Here is an 18,469-nt window from a genome sequence, read left to right on the forward strand (position 1 = left end):
CTTATATGGAAATCCTTTAAATGCATTATTTCCCTTCTAGGTGTAAATGCCTTGAGGACTAGAATCATCTCTAAATCCTGACAGAACAGGTACTCATATATTTAGTTAATTTCAGAGTGAGAAAAATAGAGAAGTAGAACAATTTTCTCATGGTTATCGAGCAGTATGTGAATAAACTTTGAGGTGAAAAAAGCAGAGCCCTGCTATAACTATCTGCCCCCTCCATACTCCTGCACTCTGCCATCTGTGGCCTCTTCATTCTCACATGTGCAAAATTCCAGCTGCGCTGACTCTGGTCTTGAACTTGGCTGAAGTTCAATTTATTGGCTTGGTGTGAGCTCCTCTGACCTTGGACTCTGCTCTCTCTTTGGACCTGTATTGAGCTTCCCCCTCCAGTGAGGCCCTACTTGGCATGCCAGACCTTAAAGGATTAGACCTCCTACCCCACCTGGATCCTCTTAGAGCTGAGGTGAAGAGAGGATTATAAGAATTACCTACAGCCATGGTTTGGGGGAGGGAAAGGAACAACGGCTCAGGAGAGAAGATCTAGGCTTGACTTCTGAATGTTATGCTTGCCAGCTGAGGAACTGGGTTAGTTACGTAATGTCTCCTAGCATCTATGCCCCATCCACAAAGTAAGAATTATTAATATAGTGGAGCTAATAGGGTTAGCGAGGAATAAATGAGATGTGGTTCATATTGCCTTGCAATATTTGCTATAGACCTGTTATTCCTGTGACTGGGTCAGCCAGGGACTACTTATTGCAGGTCCTTCATCCAAGAAATCCTTCGGATCAGGGACTTGGTCCCAATTTGCCAACCTTTCATCTGGGGCCAGATTAAGATCTTTATATAAACTGATGTAATTGTAAGAAACTCTAACACAATCTTCTTTTATTTCTTATGGCAAAAACTTTGAAGTTATTTTTGAAACAGAACATTCTCTGAGAATGTCAGGTTCCCTATTTGCTTTTGCTACCCTCTAAGCACATGGTGTGGTCAGCCTGCTAGTAAGCCAGCATGGCTGTCATCCATGTTCACATCCTGAGGTTTGGCTTTTTCCTGACTGGATCAGTCTAAGCCCCAATTTCCTACCACTCTGGTCTGACTTAGTTGATACTCCCTTCTAGAAATGACAAGGTAGGAGAAAAAGTCAACAAATGGCATGATATAGACAGGGAAAGAGATCTTATCTCCAAACCATTCATCTGAGAGCACATGCAGATGGCAAGCCAGTCAGGTGAGATGGGAGCAGATGGCTCATCCTTGGACTGTCTCTGGTTGAGAGAGGTGGCACTGTTCCTTTGTGTAAGACCTGAATGTCTCCTGTGCTGGAAGGCACCACCAGCCATTCCAATTAAGACAGGTATGCTCCACTATTTGTGCCCTCTTTTCCTCTCTTGCCTCCTTCCTCATTCCTGGAGTGTTTTAGTAGATAAGAAAACTGACTCCTCCATAGATGTAGTATCATTACCTTTATACCGCACCACCAATCCCAGAATCCCTCTGGCCTTAACTCCTCTTACCCATCCATGACCACTTTGAAAGAGATTCTATCTGCTTGAGAACCTAAGCTTCCATTCTTCCTCCAGGAATCCTGTTATGACTCCTTAAGGCTGAGTGAGGGATTCTCTCTCTGCCTCTCATTGCATCCTTTCCATATTTCTGATATAGCATTTATTGTAATGCACTTCAATTGTTGGTCTACTTATTTGTGCACATTAAACTAGGAGCTTAATTTTTAAAAATCCATTATATTGAGAGAGAGAAGTATCAGTCCAAAGTGAGCTCATATGACATCAGAAATTCTAACTATGAAGGGGATCAAATTGGTGGGTGACAATAAAGACTTCATGAACAAACTCTTCCTACTACTTCCATAGTAGCTGGGTGCATGCTGGAAGCAAGGAAACTCTTGCCATTTGTGTGGGTCTTGGCTGCATGTGCTTAGGAGGTCATCAGGTAGGCAAAATACCAGATAACTAAAAGAATTCAGTCCATACACTGTGACTTACAAATAAATTATAGAGATAGTGCTTTCTTATTTTCTTCTCTCTTACCTGCCATGTTGCCATGTAGTGTTTATGATCTCTGCAATGAATTATAGCATATAAATAAAATAGAAGATCCTTTTCCTTTTGCCTCTAAGATTGCATAGAAATTTGTTATGCAATAAAAACAACATTAACATTCTCTGAATACACCCCCCCCCCTAGAAAATACCTTCTGGGGCTTTCCAAGTAGCTCAGAAGCAGGGTTTCAAAATTTCCCTTTAAAGAACAACTTAAATCTAGTACTTCTCAGAGGAAATGCCAGCATCAATTTTTCTTGGCTTAATTTCATTTCAGGAATAGTACATTTTCTTCTCTGTCCTCTCAGGCTCTGCTCTCTAATCCCAGAAGAAAAGGAATCATGATAAAGCAGCCACAGTTAGTAGATATTAAAGCTAAAGAGCAAAGGTAATGACAAAATGGCCTTAACTACAGGTAGAGAAGCAGTATCAAAAAGAAGAAAATACTTTAAAAATTATTTTAAAGATTTTTACTTATTTATTAGAGACACAGAGAGAGAGAGAGAGAGACAGGCAGAGGGATAAGCAGGCTCCATGCAGGGAACCTGATGTGGGACTGGATCCCAGGACTCCAGGATCACGCTCTGGGCTGAAGGAGGCGCTAAACCGCTAAGCCACCGGGGCTGCCCCCCAAAAAAGAAGAAAATACTTCGAATAATTTTTCCCAGCAAAATTTGAAAAGTTAGATGAAACAAACCATTTTGTAGATAAATATGTTAGCAAAACTAACTCAAAGAAAAAAAAATAATAGAATTCTTGCTGTGGTTTGAATGTTTTTGTTTCCCCCAAGTTAATATATTTAAATCCTACCCCCAAAAGGTAATGGTATTAGCAGAGGGGACCTTCAGGAGATATGTAAGCCATGAGGGTGGAGCTCTCATGAATGGGATTAGTACTTATAAAAAAGGCCCCAGAGAGATCCCTATCCTCTTCCATTATGTGAGGACACAGTGAGAAGGTACTGGCTATGAAAAAGAAGAGGGCCTCTGCCAAAGTATTACTATGCTGGTGTCTTGATCTCAGACTTCCAGCATTGAGAACTGTGAACAGTAAATGTCTGTTGTTTATAAATGACCTAGTCTGTAGTGTTTTGTATAGCAGTCTAAATGGACTAAGAAAACCCTAAGTATACTTAAAAATATTAAAGACAATCAGGAATATAAAACCCAACCTTATGAGATGAGTGGAAAGGTGATGAAACCATTTACAAATGAGATTTACCAACTGTTGAAGGAACAGATTCCTGCCATATAGGCATTTTTACCTCAAAAAAAAAAAAAAAGATGAAGTACTGCCTATTCCAAAACACATGTTATATGACCAGCTATTACTTTGATATTAAAACCAGGCTATAATGATTAAAAAATAAAAAAATAACATGCTAACCCCACTTATGAACTTTGACATAAAAATCCTAGATAAAATATTAGCCAAGCAAAGTCAATGATTAAAAATATACTAATAATTATCACCCAACTGGCCCCAAGAATTTAAGTTCAGAAAAAAAATTTTTTTAAATCTATGTCTATATTTTATCAATGATCCCATTAGATGATTAACAAATGAAAAATAATCAGATTGTCTCAGTAGATGGAGAAAAAAATGTTTAAAAAATATCTTATGATTTTTAAAAAAGAGCACATTTCTTTACAAACTTAGAATAGAAGGAAACTTCCTCAACTTAATAAAACTTTTAACATAACAATAAAATCACACTCAATGTAGAAAGGAGAATTAAAAACTCATCTGATAAAATCAATGTCACTAAACATTAAAAACAAAACTCTTTTCAAACTAGGAATAAAAAGAAATTTCTCTGACCTAATAAGATTAATAAAACTACAAATATCTTAACTAAGCAGGCTTAACTGGGAGAGATAGGGGTGATAGGAAACTGAGTTCCACCTGTAAAGTGTCAGAAAAATGAATAACTCCACCCAAGACACAGTACAGAAGCAGCAGTTTGAAAATTACCTGGGGTATAGTGAAGAAGATTTATTTACTAATCTCAGAATGTGGGCTGGAGGGGCAGGATTCTTCAGAAGTCAAGAACAAAAGTGTTGCAAGTGCCGAGGGGGGCGCTTGACGGGATGAGCACTGGGTGTTATACTATATGTTGGCAAATCGAACTCCAATAAAAAATATACAAAAAATAAAATAAAATAAATTTTTAAAAAAGAAAAAATCTGGAAAGAACACGAATATATGGAGGCTAAACAACATGCTGCTAAACAATAAATGGGTCAATCAAGAAACCATAGAGGAAATAAAAAAATACATGGATAGAAACAAAAATGAAAACATAATGGTCTAAAATCTTTGAGATGTAGCAAAAGCAATTCTAAAAGGGAAGAATATAGCAATACAGGGCTACCTCAAGAAACAAGAAAAACCTCAAAAAAAAAACCCCAACTTTACACCTAAAAGAGCTAGAAAAGAAGAACAAGCAAAGCCCAGAGCTAGTAGAAATGATAAAAGAGCAGAAATAAATGAAATAGGGACACACACACACACACACAAAAAAAAGATCAATGAAAGTAACATCTGGTTCTTTGAAAAAGATAAACAAAATTGATAAATCTTTAGCCAGACTCATAAAAAAAAAAACAGGATTCAAAAAAGAGGACTCAAAATAAAAAAGGAAAAAGGAAAAATAATAATTGATACCATGGAAATAAAAAGGATTATAAGGGAAAATTATCATAAATTATATCACAACAAATTGGACAGCCTAGAAGAAATGGATAAATTTCTAGAAATGTATACTCTTCCAAACTGAATCAAGAAGAACTAGAAAATTTTAATAGACCCATTACTATAATAAATTGAAACAATAATCAAAAAGCTCCTAACAAACAGAAGTCCAGGGCCAGATGACTTCACAGGTGAATTCTAACCAATATTTAAAGAAGAGTTAATACCTATTCTTCTCAAACTATTTCAAAAAATAGAAGAAGGAAAACTTTCAAATTCATTCTATGACCCTGATACCAAAACCAGATAAAGACTCAACAAAAAAGAAACTACAGGCCAATATTTCAAATAAATACAGATGCAAAAATCCACCATAAAATATCAGCAAATTGAATTCAATAATACATTTTTAAAAGTTATTCACCACAATCAAGTAGGATTTATTCCAGGGATGCAAGCATGTTTCCATATTCACAAATCAACATGATATATCACATTATAAGACAAAGGCTAGAAACCATGTGATCATCTCAATAGTTGCAGAAAAATATTTGATTAAATACAGCACCCATTCAAGATAAAAACTTTCAATAAAGTAGGTTTAGAGGGAACATACATCAACAGAATAAAGACCGTATCTGATAAGCCCACAGCTAGTAACATACTCAACGGTGACCTGAGAGCTTTTACTCTAAGATTAGCAACAAGACAGAGATGTCCACTCTTGCTACGGTTATTCAACATAGTACTGGAAGTCCTAGCCACAACATTCTGACAAAAGAAATAAAGGCATCCAAACTGGTAAGAAAGACGTAAAACTCACTAATTGCAGATGACATAAAGCTATATATAGAAAACTTCGAAGATTCTACCAAAAAACTATTAGAACTGATTAATGTATTCAGTAAATTTGCAGGAAACAAAATTAATATACAGAAATCTGTTGTGTTTCAGGGCACCTGGGTGACTCAGTAGTTGAGCATCTGCCTTCAGTTCAGGTCATGATCCTGGGATCCTGGGATCAAGTCCTGAATCAGGCTCCCCGGAGGGAGCCTGCTTCCCCCTCTGCCTATGTCTCAGCCTCTCTCTCTGTGTCTCTCATGAATAAATAAATAAAATTTAAAAAAAAAGAAACCTTATGTGTTTCTATACACTAATAATAACAAAGTAGCAGAAAGAGAAATTAAGAAACAATCCTATTTACAATTGCACCAAAATTAATAAGATACCTAGGAATAAGCTTAATCAAGACCTATACTCTGAAAACTATAAAACACAGATGAAAGACATCAAAAATGACACAAATAAATGGAAATAAATTCTATGCTCATGGATTGAAAAAACAAATATTGTTAAATTTTCCACACTACCCAAAGCAATCTACAGATTCAATCCAGTTCCTATTAAAATACCAATTGCATTTTTCACTGAACTAGAACAAATAATCCTAAAATTTGTAAGGAATCACAAAAGACCTCAAATAGTTAGAGCAATCTTGAGAATGAAGAACAAGGCTGGAGGCCTTGATTCAGATTTCAAGTTATATTATAAAGCTATAGTATCAAAACATTATGTTAATGGCACAAAAATAGACACGTACATCCACAGAACAGAGAGCCCAGAAATAAGCCAATGCTTATAAGGTCAACTAATCTGTGACAAAAGCAGTAGGTATATATGATGGGAAACACAGACTCGTCAAAAATGGTGCTGGGAAAACTGATCACTACGTGCAAAAGAATGAACTGACCACTGTTTTAAGCTATATATCATAATATCTCAAAATTGATTAAAAACCTAAATGTGAGACCTGAAGACATAAAACTTCTAGAAGAAAACATAGGCAGTAATCTCCTTGTCATCAGCCTTAGCAACACTTTTCTAGATAGGTCCCTCCAGACAAGGGAAATAAAACCAAAATTAAACTATTGGGACTACTGTAAAATAAAAGGCTTTTGCACAACAAAGGAAACCATCAATAAAATGAAAAGGCAACCCACTGAATGGAAGAAGATATTTGCAAGTGACATATCCAATAAGGGGTTAATGTCCAAAATATATAAGGAACTTACATAACTCAACACCAAAAAAAAAAAAAAAAAAAAAAAAGCAAATAATCCAGTTAAAAAATGGGCTGAGGACCTAAGTAGACATTTTTCAAAAAAGAAAACAAAATATTTAGATGACCAACAGACACATGATAGATGTTCAATGTCACTAACTAATCAGGGAAATGCAAATCAAAACCACAGTGGATATCATCTTACACCTAGCAGAATGGCTAAAATTAAAAAGAGAAGAAATAACAAGAAGTGTTGGCAGGATGTGGAGAAAAGGAATCCTCATGCGCTGTTGGTAGGAATGTACATTGGTGCAGCCACTGTGGAAAACAGTATGGCCATGTCTATGTCTTCCTCTGTGAGATTTCTGTTCATGTCTTTTACCCATTTCATGATTGGATTGTTTCTTTGCTGTTGAGTTTAATAAGTTCTTTATAGATCTTGGAAACTAGCCCTTTATCTGATACGTAATTTGCAAATATCTTCTCCCATTCTGCAGGTTGTCTTTTAGTTTTGTTGACTGTATCTTTTGCTGTGCAGAAGCTTCTTATCTTGATGAAGTCCCAATAATTCATTTTTGCTTTTGTTTCTCTTGCCTTCATGGATCTATCTTTCAAGGAGTTGCTGTGGCCAAGTTCAAAAAGGGTGTTGCCTGTGTTCTCCTCTAGGATTTTGATGGAATCTTGTCTCACATTAAGATCTTTCATCCGGGATCCCTGGGTGGCGCAGCGGTTTGGCGCCTGCCTTTGGCCCAGGGCGCGATCCTGGAGACCCGGGATCGAATCCCACATCGGGCTCCCGGCATGGAGCCTGCTTCTCCCTCTGCCTGTGTCTCTGCCTCTCTCTCTCTCTCTGTGACTATCATAAATAAATAAAAATTAAAAAAAAAGATGTTTCATCCATTTTGAGTTTATCTTTGTGTATGGTGCAAGAGAGTGGTCTAGTTTCATTCTTCTGCATGTGGATGTCCAATTTTCCCAGCACCATTTGCTCCGCATCACTTGCCATCAGGGAAATACAAATCAAAACCACAATGAGATACCACCTCACACCAGTGGGAATGGGAGAAATTAACAAGGCAGGAAACCACAAATGTTGGAGAGGATGCGGAGAAAGGGGAACCCTCATACACTGTTGGTGGGAATGTGAACTGGTGCAGCCACTCTGGAAAACTGTGTGGAGGTTCCTCAAAGAGTTAAAAATAGACCTGCCCTATGACCCAGCAATTGCACTGTTGGGGATTTACCCCAAAGATACAGATGCAATGAAACGCCGGGACACCTGCACCCCGATGTTTCTAGCAGCAATGGCCACAATAGCCAAACTGTGGAAGGAGCCTTGGTGTCCATCGAAAGATGAATGGATAAAGAAGATGTGGTCTATGTATACAATGGAATATTACTCAGCCATTAGAAACGACAAATACCCACCATTTGCTTCAGCGTGGATGGAACTGGATGGGATTATGCTGAGTGAAATAAGTCAATCGGAGAAGGACAAACATTATATGGTCTCATTCATTTGGGGAATATAAAAAATAGTGAAAGGGAATAAAGGGGAAAGGAGAAAAAATGAGTGGTAAATATCAGAAAGGGAGACAGAACATGAGAGACTGTAACTCTGGGAAACGAACTGGGAGGGGTGGAAGGGGAGGTGAGCAGGGGGTGGGGGTGACTGGGTGACAGGCGCTGAGGGGGGCACTTGACGAGATGAGCACTGGGTGTTATTCTATATGTTGGCAAATTGAACACCAATAAAAATTAATTTTATATTAAAAAAATAATAAAATAAAAAAACAAAAAGAAAACAGGATGGGATTCCTTCAAAAAATTAAAAATAGAACTATCCTACAATGCAGTAATTCCACTACTGGGTATTTACCCAAAGAAAATGAAACACTAATTCAAAAAGAAATCTGCACCACCATGTTTCTTTCAGCATTATTTACAATAGTCAAGATATGGAAGCAACTCAAAGGGTCCATCAATAGATGAATGAATAAAATGAGTTATCCATCTATCTATCTAGCTACACAATGGAATATTACTCAGCCATAAAAAAGAATGAGACCTTGCCTTCTGTAACAGCATAGATAGACCTAAAGGGTATTATGCTAAGTGAAATGTCAGACAGTAAAAGAGAAATATCATATTATTTCACTTATGTGTGAAATATAAAAAACAAACCAAATGAACAAAGAAACAAACTAAAGAACATACTCTTCAATACAGAAAACATACTGGTTGTTGCCAGAGGGGAGGTGGGTATGAGGACAAGTGAAATTGATAAAATGGGATTAAGAGATACAAACTTACAGTTATTTAAAAAAAGTCATGGAGATGAAAAGTACAGCATAAGAAATATAGTCAGTCATATTGTAATAACATATGATGACAGATGGTGACTATACTTATCGTGGTGAGCACTGAGTAATATATAGAATTGTTGAATCAGTGTTGTGTACCTGAGATCAATATAACATTGTATGTTAATTATATTTCAATAAAGAAACAAAAATTTTAAAAAGAAGTGCATTTTATTTTACAAACCAAAACAGTGATGTGTATATACAGGAATATATACAGACGACTGAAACAGAATATTCAAGAGAAATAGTTACAATTACTATGCGGCATGCATTCTGGTATTCTTCTATTCATCCCATTTTGTTAAAAAATACTTCCTGTTGCAACCCACAAAACTGATTCCATAACCACTTTGAAAAGCTCCACTATACAATAAGTTTCTTGATAAAGAGTTCTGAGCAGTAGCGTGTTAGTATGATAAAGAACAGTTTCCCCAGGTTGGAAGGGGAGTTCAGTTGTAGTGTTTGCCCACTGCTGTGGTATAAATATTCCTGTTGTGACCACTATAAGCCAGTGATGTGCTTACAGCCAGACTAACAAAATTCCCAAGGATTTAGCAATGGACTCTCATGAGTTGGTAAGAGGCAACCCCAGTACACTGATTGTAGGAAAACTGGTTACACGTAGGAAAAAAAATAACGGTGGACCTTGTATCACACCACATTTGAAAGTCCATTCACATGAGCTAAATACCTGAAATGTGAAGAACAAAGTTACATGCAAATGTGAAATGCACAAGTTAGATAAATAAAATACAAGTACAAATTTCTGGGTAGAAAAGGATTTTTAAATGACACGAAAACTACTACTCAAATTTAAATTTAGTAGAAGCTTTGACAACCAGAAGGTAATGCAACCAGGAAACATAATTGCAGGAACCCCCAGGCGGGAAAGCAAAGAGAGATGGTATTTTCAGAATCCAGGGCTCAGGCTGCCCAGCAGTCACTGAAGGGAAAGAGGGCCATTGGGCAGAGGTGTAGTCATTAGGGGGACCGAACAAAAGAAGCTAGGATGTTGGAGGACATAAAGCCCTGCTGGAGACCGCACCGGAAGCAGAGTACACAGGGAGAAAGAGCCTGGCTTCTCCCCTTCAATCTCCTACATGTGCTTCCCATTTGCTGAATGAAAATGGAAGGCAGCTGGCAAGGGACCTTGGGAAATGTTTTTCAGAGATGAGCTCCCTCCAGGATAGAAAGAGAGAAAGGTTGAGTCAGGACCTGACAGCAAACAGGTGAATAAAGGCCCAACACATCAGGGGGTTGCATATAAAAATGACACTGAGACTATTTAATATCCATCAGATCTGGAATATTCCTAAAGTCAGACAAGTCAAAAGCATCTTAAGGATACAGATTGAAGAGAACTCTCATACGCTGGCATTGGGCAGGGAATCTGACACAGTCAATTTTGAAAATGGACTTGTTTGCCTTGGCAAAACTGAAGGTGCACACACCCTCTGTGACCTAGAAATTCCACTTCTAGGTATGGATTCCAGAGAAAATTCTCATATGTATGAACAAGACTGACATGTACAATTAACCATTTGGGGATGGTAAAAAATTGGAAACCAATTAAATGTCTAACAATGGAAGAACTGACTTTTTAAATGTTATATATTTATACAATAATGGAATACTGTATCACAGTTAAAATGAATGAACTAGTGCCACATCTATTGATGTGCATTAATCCCCTAAACCGTGCTATTAAAGCAAAGCACGTAGCAGAAGACCATACACAATGTTATTCACAGAGTTTTAAAACATAAAGTATAATTATGTTCCATGGGTTATTGTTTAAGATTATGTACATACGCAGAAAAGTATAAAGACATACATGGAGTTTTTAAAACATATTTTGGATATTAACCCTTTATTGGATACATCATTTGCAAAGGTTTCCTCCCATTCAGTAGGTTTACTTTCAGTTCTATTGGTTGTTTCCTTCACTGTGCAGAGCTTTTTATTTTGAAGTACCAATAATTTATTTTTGCTTTTATTTCCCTTGCCTCAGGAGACCTATGTCAAAAAATGTTGCTATGGATGATGTCAGAAAAATGACTTCCTGTACTTTCTTCAAGGATTTTTATGGTTTCAAGTCTCACATGCTGGTCTCTAATTCATTTTGAGTTTATTTTTGTGTATGGTGTAAGGAAGTGGTCCGGTTTCATGCTTTTGCATGTTACTGCCCAGTTTCCCCAACCCTCTGTTGAATATACTGTCCTTTTCTCATTGTATATTCTTTCATTCTTTGTCAGAGATTAACTGACCATATAATTGTGGGTTCATTCCTGGGTTTTCTATTCTGGTTCATTGATTATGTGCCTATTTTTGTGCCATACCATTCTGATTACTACAGCTTTGTAATATGACTTGAATCTGGAATTGTGATGCCTCCATTTTTTTCTTTTTTCAAGATTACTTTGCTATGCTGGGTTTTTTGTTGTTGTTGTTGTTGTTGTTGTTGTTTGTGGTTCCATACAAATTTTAGGTTTGTTCTACCTCTGTGATAAATGATGTTGGTATTTTGATAGAGATTGCATTAAGTGTGCAGATTGCTTTGGGTAGTGTGGACACTAACAATATTTGTTCTTTCAATCCAGAAGCATGGAATGTCTTTCATCAAAACCACAAAACTCTTTCATCAGTGTTTTGTAGTTTTCAGAGTATAGATCTTTCACTTCTTTGGTTAAGTTTATTCCTAAACTGAACCATTCCTGGCTATCTCTGTTTATGAAGCAGTTGTAAATGGGATTATTTTCTTAATTTCTCTTTCTGCTGCTTCATTATTAGTGTATAGAACTGCAACACATTCCTATATATTGAGTTTGTACCCTGCAGCTTTACTGCCTTCATTTATCAGCATAGTGGTTTTTTGATGGTCTTTGGGATTTTCTATATATAGCAGCATATCATCTGCAAATAGTGAAAGTTTTACTTCTTATCAATTTGGATGCCTTTATTTCTTTTTATGGCCTGATGGGATGGGTGTGGCTACAGCTTTCAGTAGTATATTGAATAAAAGTGGTGAGAGTGGAGATACGTTTGTTAGTCTTTTCTGCCCGTGGATGCTGCCCAGTAAGCATCCTTAAAGTCTCCCCTACCACCACCATCATGTCTAAGTCAGAGTCTCCCAAAGAGCCTGAGCAGCTACGGAAGCTCTTCATCAGAGGTTTGAGCTTTGAAACAAGCAATGGAAGTCTGAAGAGCCATTTTGAGCAATGGGGAATGCTTGCAGACTGTGTGGTAATAAGAGATCTAAACACCAAGTGCTCCAGAGGCTTTGGGTTTGTCACGTGCGCCACCGTGGAGGAGGTGGATGCAGCCATGAATGCAAGGCCACACAAGGTGTATGGAAGAGTTGTGGAATCAAAGAGGGCTGTCTCAAGAAAAGATTCTCAAAGACCTGGTGCCCACTTAACTGTGAAAAAAGATTTTCGTTGGTGGCATTAAAGAAGACACTGAAGAACATCACTTAAGAGATTATTTTGAATAGTATGGGAAAATGGAAGTGATAGATCATGATTGACCGACACAGTGGCAAAAAGAGAGGTTTTGTTTTTGTAACATTTGCTGACCATGACTGTAGACAAAATTGTCATTCAAAAATACCATATTGTGAATGGCCACAACTGTAAAGTAAGGAAAGCCCTATCTAAGCAAGAGAAGGTTAGTGCTTCATTTAACCAGAGATCCAAGTGGTTCTGGAAACTTTGGTGGTGATCATGGAGATGGTTTTGGTGGGAATGACAACTTTGGTCGTGGAGGGACCTTCAGTGAGTGAGGTGGTTTCAGTGGCAGTTGAAGTCATGGTGGATATGGAGGCAGTGGGGATGGCTAAAACGGATTTGGTAATGATGGAAGCAACTTTGGAGGTGGCGGAAGCTATAATGATTTTGGCAATACCACAATCAATCCTCAAATTTTGGACCCATAAAAGGAGGAAATTCTGGAGGCAGAAGCTCTGTCCCCTATGGTGGTGGAGGCCAATACTTTGCCAAACCACAAAACCGAGGTGACTATGGTGGTTCCAGCAGCAGCAGCAGCAGCAGTAGCAGCTATGGCAGTGCCAGAAGGTTTTCATTACGCCAGGAAACAAAGCTTAACAGGAGAGAAGAGCCAGAGAAGTGACTGGAAAGCTACAGGTTACAACAGATTTGTGAACTCAGCCAAGCACAGTGGTGGAAGGGCCTCGCTTCTACAAAGACATGTTTTAGACAATACTCGTGCGGATGGGCAAAAAACTCGAGGACTGCATTTGTGACTAACAGTATAACAGATTATTTTAGTTTCTGTTCTGTGGAAAGTATAAAGCATTCTGACAAAGGGCTTTAATGTAGTTTTGTTTTGTTTTGTTTTTGCACCCATGCTGTTGATTGTTAATAGGCTGATCATGACACTGAATATGTGTGTATTTAAAAAAAAATGGTGAGAGCGGCATCTTGTCTTGTTCCCGACCTTAGCGGAAAAGGCTTTCAGTTTTTCACCTTGAGTATGATGTTGGCTGTGGGTTTTTCATTTAAGGCCTTTATTCTGTTGATGTACGTTTCCTCTAGACCTACTTTGTTGAGGGTTTTTATCATGAACGGATGTTGTATTTTGTCAAATGCTTTTTCTGTATCTATTGAAATGATACGATTTGCATCCTTTCTCCTAAGAAATGAGAGGACACAAACAGACATACAGATGGCTTCTTCAGAGAGCTTCTTTAGAAGTGAGGCCACCCTATTCAGAACACCTGGCTCTGATGCCCTGAAGTAGCTCCCACCAGTTGCGTGACTTCTAGCAAACCAACCAGACCACCTGAATTCTAGTCCCAGCTCCACCACTTCCAACTCACAACTTAGCTTCTGTAAGCCTCATCACAAAACCTCATCGCGTTTGTTCAAGTTAAATGAAAATAAGCACAGTTCCAGGTCTGTAAACTCCCTGAGACGGTTACCCTCTGGGCAGAACCAATGGTGCCCATCTTTTCCCAAATCCACATTCGGTCACCTTGCATTTGAAACTGACCATAGTGGAAAGATTTATACCACAGAAATTGACAGTTTCTGCATCCCAGGGCTGTTTGTTTTGAGAGCTGTTGTTAAACATTTATCAGCACCCCCTGCGAGTGTTGCTGGAAGTTGCTTTGTTGATTGAAAAGCACTATATACATATTAGCTACTACTATTTAAGATTTCATGACCAACAGAACAAAAAGGAGAACTTTTAAGGGTGAAAAAATCTCTCACAAGAATATTGTTCCACAACTCACGGAAAACCTTGTGCAGTACCCGAATTTAAGGCCTTCCCCTGCAATCCAATCTAGTGCGGTGGGGTTCCAAGGAACAGTGTTTTTTCCCGGGAGTCCGTTCAACTCAGTGGGGCAGAGCTCTAGGGTTTGGTTAGGAGAGAGCTGATGGGATCTGCAACATGTTGCTTTTGACTTTTGTGCTATGTTCTTCCTGAAAGCCCAGTGAGAACAGAGAACCCGATCTTTGGTTTCCTTTACCACTCCCTAACTGGGTGAGGGAGACTCCTTCTTCTAAAGGTTTATTGGGCAGAATTTCTACTACATCAAAGGTTTTGAATAATAAATTTAAGATTGAAAATGTTAAGTATATATATATTAAAAATGCCGCACTTAATATATGAAAGGTTAATGATAGAAATCTAGATGTGTAATGATTTCTGGAAATTTTTTTTTTTCTGAAAAGCACAAGAACGTGGCTGCTCTGAGAATTGCCTTGTGACATTTCTTGTATAAATAAAATATTAACTTGCTCAGAAAGTGGGAAATCCTCAGCATAACAAACACCTGAATATATTCTACTAAAAATTTCAGCAGCCTCTTCCCTTAGACGTATTTAAAGAGCAATTGCCGAACACAACCACTTTCCTCTGCATGGTCTAAATGCGAGGAAATGGAACTGTAATGAAGTCTACGCAGGCTACTTCAGCCAACACTACAAATAAAAACACCCCCTTTCCTGTTCTAATCACCACGGGCTGACATGGCTGATTAGGAATCCCCAACTCAGAACATAAGCTCTTTGAATTGGAGAAAAACTGTTGCCAGCTCATTTTCAGATTTACCTCCAAGGGCCCAGTTGCTATAAAGCAATGGACAAAATGTTCTACGTATAAGTGGTTTGTTCCTCCTAATGGCCGAGCTTACAGGAATTCTGGATGGTTTCTATTTGCCTTCACCATAGCAGAGTTATGATGCTCAGTATGTAAAGTGTTTTCCAGTGAAGCAGAATTGCAGGTGCTGCATCATGGCCCTAATTGTCGGCCTGGCCCCTCTAGAATCTAGTGTCCCCCAACTAGAGGTATCTTCCTAGAAGTGTAGTCATTTGCAGATCAACTTCACAGTCACCTCCTGTACTCTTATTTATTGTACATTTTTATTTTGGTCAAATCTAAATGTCTCTAAGCTTGTTTTTGCCCTAAGCACTAATAGCTGTGAGAACACACATGATTTGCTGTCACGCAGTGGAAGAAAATACTTGCAAAATATATCTGAGATGTGTGTGCACAGGGTATAGAAAGAATGCTTACAACTCAGCAACAAGAAATCTATCCAACTTAAAAATGGGCCGAGAGGGAAGGGGCAGGATGGCGGAAGAGTAGGGTCTCCAAGTCACCTGTCTCCACCAAATTACCTAGAAAACCTTCCAATTATCCTGAAAATCTATGAATTCGGCCTGAGAATTAAAGAGAGAACACCTGGAATGCTACAGTGAGAAGAGTTTGCACTTCTATCAAGGTAGGAAGACGGGAAAAAAGAAATAAAGAAACAAAAGGCCTCCAAGGGGAAGGGGCCCGCGAGGAGCCGGGCTGAGGCCGGGGCGAGTGTCCCCAGGACAGGAGAGCCCCGCCCCGGAGACGCAGGAGCTGCACCGACCTTCCCGGGCAGAAAGGGGCTCGCAGGGAGTTGGAGCAGGACCCAGGAGGGCGGGGATGCCCTCGGGCTCCCGGGGACACTAACAGACACCTGCGCCCCGGGAGAGTGCGCCGAGCTCCCTAAGGGCTGCAGCGCCCACGGCGGACCCGGAGCAGCTCAGGGGGGCTCGGGGGCGGCTCCGCGGAGGGGGCTGCGGGGCGGGAGCAGCTCGGGGGGGCTCGGGGGCGGCTCCGCGGAGGGGGCTGCGGGGCCGGAGCGCGAATCCAACAGCGCAGGCCCCGGAGCACAGGGCACCAGGACACAGCCCAAGATCCGGCCTCCCCCGGGACAGGCAGAGGCCGGGAGGGCCCAGGACAGCGAGGACGCTCCTGCCCCAGCTGAGCAGATCAGCGGCCCCGCCCCGGAGCCTCCAGGCCCTGCAGACGGAGAGCTCCGGAGTTCCTGCGGGAGCTGAATCCAGGTTTCCAGAGCTGCCCCGCCACTGGGGCTGTTCCTCCTGCGGCCTCAGGGGTAAACAACCCCCACTGAGCCCTGCACCAGGCAGGGGCACAGCAGCTCCCCCCAGTGCTAACACCTGAAAATCAGCACAGCAGGCCCCTCCCCCAGAAGACCAGCTAGACGGACAAGTTCCAGGGGAAGCCAAGGGACTTAAAGTACACAGTATCAGAAGATACTCCCCGGTGGTTCTTTTTTTTTTTTCTTTTTTTTTTTTTTTGTTTTGCTTTTTGATTTGTTTCCTTCCCCCACCCCCCTTTTTTCTCCTTTCTTTCTTTTTCTTTCTCTTTTTCTTCTTTTTTTTTTTCGTTTTTTTTCTTCCTTTTTTTTCTCTTTCTCTTTTCTTTCCTTCTTTCTCTCCTCTTTTTCTCCTTTTCCCAGTACAACTTGCTTTTGGCCACTCTGCACTGAGCAAAATGACTAGAAGGAAAACCTCACCTCAAAAGAAAGAATCAGAAACAGTCGTCTCTCCCACAGAGTTACAAAATCTGGATTACAATTCAATGTCAGAAAGCCAATTCAGAAGCACTATTATACAGCTACTGGTGGCTCTAGAAAAAAGCATAAAGGACTCAAGAGACTTCATGACTGCAGAATTTAGAGCTAATCAGGCAGAAATTAAAAATTAATTGAATGAGATGCAATCCAAACTAGAAGTCCTAACGACGAGGGTTAACGAGGTGGAAGAACGAGTGAGTGACATAGAAGACAAGTTGATAGCAAAGAGGGAAACTGAGGAAAAAAGTGACAAACAATTAAAAGACCATGAAGATAGATTAAGGGAAATAAACGACAGCCTGAGGAAGAAAAACTTACGTTTAATTGGTGTTCCCGAGGGCGCCGAAAGGGACAGAGGGCCAGAATATGTATTTGAACAAAATCTAGCTGAAAACTTTCCTAATCTGGGAAGGGAAACAGGCATTCAGATCCAGGATATAGAGAGATCCCCCCCCCTAAAATCAATAAAAACCGTTCAACACCTCGACACTTAATAGTGAAGCTTGCAAATTCCAAAGATAAAGAGAAGATCCTTAAAGCAGCAAGAGACAAGAAATCCCTGACTTTTATGGGGAGGAGTATTAGGGTAACAGCAGACCTCTCCACAGAGACCTGGCAGGCCAGAAAGGGCTGGCAGGATATATTCAGGGTCCTAAATGAGAAGAACATGCAACCAAGAATACTTTATCCAGCAAGGCTCTCATTCAAAATGGAAGGAGAGATAAAGAGCTTCCAAGACAGGCAGCAACTGAAAGAATATGTGACCTCCAAACCAGCTCTGCAAGAAATTTTAAGGGGGACTCTTAAAATTCCCCTTTAAGAAGAAGTTCAGTGGAACAATCCACAAAAGCAAGGACTGAATAGATATCATGATGACACTAAACTCATATCTCTCAATAGTAACTGAATGTGAACGGGCTTAATGACCCCATCAAAAGGCGCAGGGTTTCAGACTGGATAAAAAAGCAGGACCCATCTATTTGCTGCCTACAAGAGACTCATTTTAGACAGAAGGACACCTACAGCCTGAAAATAAAAGGTTGGAGAACCATTTACCATTCGAATGGTCCTCAAAAGAAAGCAGGGGTAGCCATCCTCATATCAGATAAACTAAAATTTACCCCGAAGACCGTAGTGAGAGATGAAGAGGGACACTATATCATACTTAAAGGATCTATCCAACAAGAGGACTTAACAATCCTCAATATATATGCCCCGAATGTGGGAGCTGCCAAATATATAAATCAATTATTAACCAAAGTGAAGAAATACTTAGATAATAATACACTTATACTTGGTGACTTCAATCTAGCTCTTTCTATATTCGATAGGTCTTCTAAGCACAACATCTCCAAAGAAACAAGAGCTTTAAATGATACACTGGACCAGATGGATTT

At 39.5% G+C, this 18,469-nt stretch overlaps 1 protein-coding gene and 1 pseudogene across 1 annotated transcript in view; one reads left to right on the forward strand and one right to left on the reverse strand.

The window, feature by feature from the left end:
- Positions 1 to 18,469, reverse strand: part of MRAP2 (melanocortin 2 receptor accessory protein 2) — a 123,591-nt gene that overhangs the window by 100,036 nt on the left and 5,086 nt on the right. The window lies entirely within an intron of this gene.
- LOC140636385 (heterogeneous nuclear ribonucleoprotein A1-like) lies at positions 12,305 to 13,321 on the forward strand (annotated as a pseudogene).

This window comes from Canis lupus, chromosome 7, assembly GCF_048164855.1.
Source record: "Canis lupus baileyi chromosome 7, mCanLup2.hap1, whole genome shotgun sequence".
Lineage (NCBI taxonomy): Eukaryota > Metazoa > Chordata > Mammalia > Carnivora > Canidae > Canis > Canis lupus.